This window comes from Sceloporus undulatus, chromosome 6 (assembly GCF_019175285.1).
Source record: "Sceloporus undulatus isolate JIND9_A2432 ecotype Alabama chromosome 6, SceUnd_v1.1, whole genome shotgun sequence".
NCBI lineage: Eukaryota > Metazoa > Chordata > Lepidosauria > Squamata > Phrynosomatidae > Sceloporus > Sceloporus undulatus.
Window position 1 is genome coordinate 134,938,164 of NC_056527.1, and position 4,936 is coordinate 134,943,099.

Below are 4,936 nucleotides of genomic sequence, written 5' to 3' on the forward strand. Positions count from 1 at the left end.
CAAAAGACTAGTTGATAGTCAGGAGTGAAGCATTGCCACTGAAAACTGCAGATGCCAAAGCAATGTTTTAATTTCTGTGCCTGGAGGTCTATGCTCAAGTGCCTTCTTTTCTCCTAAACCAAAAATAATAATAATGTATATGCAGTTTAAATAAATAAATAAATAAATAAATAAATCTGCAGTTCACACAAAAAATGTGATAGGGTAAAACAATGACAACCCCTGGTAGACGTGCCCACCTTCTAACCCAATTGTGGCAAATAAGGTGGTGTAAGAAGAAGGATGGGCAGATACAGCCCTGGGGTCCTATGGCTGTTTTTGTGATCTGCAACCTCTCCATACTCTCCAGGGCGCTTTTTTTCTGGTCAATAAAAAGGGGGAATTGCCTCTCCTGGAAGGCTTCAAGAGCTTCAGTTTAATTTTTTGTACAGGAGACATCATTTAACTTTTTCTTTTTTTAAAAAAAATACATTTTTCTAACCACTTCTGATGGAATTTTTGACTAAGGTTTTGTGGCATTTTTGAGAGCCTATACAGCCCGCAGAAGATTGGCCTCTCCATAGGATTGGCAGGTTGGGTATTAGATGTGACTCCTGTAACCTTTGCTGTATTGCAACTCTTCAACTGCCTTTTCTAGCGGAGCTGCTGGCCAGGTGAAAAATGGAGGTGACTGTCTTCAAATACTGTCTCTCTATATATCTATCTATCTACTGCCTCACCAGGAGAGCCACTAGTCTCAAGAGGAGGCTTAGTCCCACCAGCAGATGAAGGAGACTTGCTTTCCCACCTGGCCAGCTGAACCACCAGACCCAGAAGGCAGCCCCTTCCCACCGACACACCAGGTGACACCCCTCTCTGAGGTTTCACCTGGTGTGGTATATACTCCTCGCACCCTTCGCAGCCCTTAGTGACACCCTTTGACAGATTTCTATGGTACTTCATTTTGCTCCATGATCTGTTCCGGATTAAAATTTCAGGAGCCCCATCCCATATTTAGCCTGGCAGCCCTTACCCGGATGTGCCATAATTCTTCATCCTGGGTTAGACACACTCACAAGTTGTTATCATTCCATAGTAAACTGCTACGGAAGATGGAGTTTCAGTACAGCCATGATAACCAATAATGACTGATAGACTTCTCCCCCTCATCCTCCTTAGAGCCGTCTAGTCTACGTCTGTGGTCTCCAGATGTTCTTGGACTGTACCTTCCAGCAGCCCAGGCCTGGATAGCCAATGGTGAGGAATGCTGGGAACTGCAGTTCAACAACACCTAGAGGCCACATGACTCCAACCCTATCTAATCCTTTTCTAAAGCCCTCTAAGTCAGAGGCTGCAAATTCTATACATTAATAAAGCTTTCTAGGAAGAAATATGTCATAACGGCAAACCTTGATGAATACAGCTGAATACAGCTTCTCGATTCTCTTTCCCATACACTTAAGGCCACTTATGCTGAGGGTGGTCTCCAACCAAATTTCTGCTATTTTCTGTTGTTGTTGTTGTTGTTGTTGTTGCATGCCTTCAAGCCATTTCCAACTTATGGCCACCCTATGGAGAACCTATCACTGGGTTTTCTTGGCAAGATTTTGTTCAGAGAGATTTGCAATTTGCTCTTTCATGCAAGGATGAAATTTGCAACATTTTTCTCCCCGTTTCTGCTTGGCACCGGCTCTGGTCCTTCCATGACCAGTCCTCCTTGTCACACCTCAAACCGCAATGTGCCTTCTGCCTTTCCTCACTTAACGCTGGATATTTCACTCCACTGCAGTTGAAGCCTTCAGGATCCCATTTCAGAACAACTGTACTTAACAGAATTGTTTTTGTATGTCAGCCTCCAGGGAGGGAAAGGTGGAAGGGGTAGGTTTGCAACTGTTATTTTCTGTTTTGCTGGGCAGAATGCCACATGAAGGGTAAGAAATGTAAAACTTGAATGGAAATTATTTTTAAAACAGATTATTTATCATTTGGAAGGTGAATAAATTGATACTTTTTGGAAAAAAGAACCCTCTCCAAGGAGCCTAGGTCTCTGTATTTCTTAGATATAAGCAAGGATGTAGCCACAGTTTTTGTTGTTAACTGCTGTCAGGTCAGCCTCGACTTATGGCAACCCCAGGAATGAGTGAGAAAGAAGAACAGCTTGAATGTGTTTCAGCAGTCTTTTTATTAAGAACAAAAGATTGTTGTTGTTGCTGTTGTTGTTGTTGTTGTTGTTGTTGTGTGCCTTCAAGTCCTTTCCAACTTATGGCAACCCTAAGGCATGAGGCTTTCTTGGCATGTTACTTCAGACAGGTTTGCCATTGCCATCCTCTGAGGCTGAGAGACTGTGACTTGCAAAGATCACCCAGTGGGTTAACATGGCTAAGCCAGGTTCAAACCCTGGTCTCCGGAGTCATAGTCCATCACTCAAACCATTGTTCCAGGCTGGCTCTTGTGGTAACCCCATGAATGAGTGAGAAAGAAGAACAGCTTAAATGTGTTTCAGCAGACTTTTTATTAAGAACAAAAGACAAGCATATGTGATATGAAACAACCAGGTCAGGTAAGCATTGCATGAGTCAACAGAAACATTTGGAATCTTCTGGAGACCACTTCAGAGCTTCTTCCAAAATGCATCCGGGGATTATTATTTTTTCTTTCGCCTGCTTCCACTCTTCTAATCATTTCCATTTGGGGGACCAAACTTACAGATCTATGTTTTTCCCACATGTTGAGGAAAGTTACTGAGACTTGTATGCTTTGTCTCTCTGTTTTGTTGTTCTAGCATGTTCAGTAAGGGATTCCAAGGGCAGTTGCTGTTTACTCTGCCTGTTATAAGGAGGCACACATAGCTACAGATGGATTGGCTAGAGGACACTCCTACTTTTTCCCTGCCCAAACTTTATTACTTTGTTTTTTGTGGGTTTTTCAGGTTATGTGGCCAGGTTCTAGAAGAGTTTGTTCCTGACGTTTTACCAGCATCTGTGGCCGAAGATGCCAGCCACAGATGCTAGCAAAACATCAGGAACAAACTCTTCTAGAACATGGCCACATAACCTGAAAAACCCAGAAAAAACTATGGATGCCAGCCATGAAAGCCTTCAACTTCACTTTATTGCATCGTTTAATATAGGCATGCTTCTGCATCCCAGGTCCCAAAATGTTGCAGATGTGGATGCTAAAGGTGTTGCCAATGCTGCTTAAAAAACAAACACAATTCTAACTGAAGGACAAGAGGAAAGGAGGGTTGGGCAGGCCTAAAAAGACTTTATAAAAAGAACCTGCTTTTTTGGAGGCTTTGCTAACTGAGCGCTACCTGCAAAGTAATATACAGAACCAAACCAAAAGCTTTTATTACAGTCAACAAAGCATTGGCCAAAAGTAATATATAAAGGATAAATGGAGGGGCTGGAGGGAAAGGAATGTAGCAGGACTTTTCAGACTAACCTGTTAGTATTTTTGCACGAGTTCTCATGGATGTAAAAAAAACCATTTCTTTGAATTCTTCTTGGGTTTATATCCACAAAATTTCATGCAGAAATAAAAAGCAGTTAGTCATAAAGGTTCCTTCACCCCCTTCCTCCTTTTTATTCTGCAAGAGACTACACACAACTATTTCTTTGAAAACAAAAGTAATATAATTCAGAGACATAGTTGCGTTGGCCTGGAATATCAGCATGCAAAGAGCTCTTGTTGCACCTTTGAGACTAACTGTGCGAAAGAGGTTGTAGCATTAGCATTTGTAAACTTGGCCTACTTCTTCAGCTTTGAGAAAGCGGAGCAAGTTTATGAAAGTTTATGTTACAATTCCTTTTATGCAGTTTATTAATCTCGAAAGTGCTACAGGTCAGGATTTGTTTGCATAAATATAAATTGGTCTTGTGTAATTCCATACAGATCCACAAGGAAGCACTGCACACCAAGCATCTAGACAGCTACAGTATTGGTGGTAGCAGAGAAAGCAACCCGAACTGCATTGTTATGCATGGATTGTCCTGCAAAGATGGTATAAGGAAGTAGTTACGGATCAAAGGCGTAGAGGTTCATCAGGGTTTCAAGCCCTTAGAGTCTAGATCAGGGTAGGCAACTATATGCCCTGGGATGTCTTAGAATCAGACTACTAAAATAGAAGAGGAAACCCAAAGTGGACAGAAGTTCATTTTTGGTTCTCTCTCTCGCGTGTGTGTGTGTGTGTGTGTGTGTGTGTGTGTGTGTGTGTGTTACACTGTATAGTTGGTCCTCCCTGTCCAGGGATTCTGCATCCATGAAGTCCACCATCCATGGTTTGAAAATATTTTAAAAATCCAAAAAGCATACCTTGATTTTGCCATTTTATGTAAGAGGCACCATTTGACTATGGCATTGTATATAATGGGACATGGGTTTTGATGTCCACAGGAACCCTGAAACCAAACCCTAGGAGATACTAATGGCCTACTGAGTTTGGAAACATTGCAACCTATTTAAAAGGTGACTTGTTGCATCTTGAGACTTCCAGGAGCAGTGGTCTAGCCTCATTTTCTGGCCAGAAAAGGTCAATCTAGTGCTTTAGAGGCTGGCATCCTGTTCATATACACATGCATGTCATGCTATTTTCCCTCCCACAATGGACAAATTGTGTTGACAGTGGAAGAAGTGGAGTTGCATGTACAGCAGCATGGTGCATTGCGGTTGTGCTTTGCTCATTGTGAATAAATGTTGCACAATGGCACCTAGTCACTGATATGTATTGAACAGTGTTGCTGTTCTACAAGGAGGTTGCATAGTGATGGAATGATGTAATTCTACATGCAGATATTTAAGAGGTGATGTTGGATTTCAAGGTCCACCAAAACATCCTTGTGAAGGGAATCCACATGTGCTGCTGAGAGCACACTTCGCCCACTCTATTCTAGATGCATATTTCTCAGGTGTGTGTGTGTGTGTGTGTGTGTGTGTGTGTGTGTGTGTGTGTGTGTGT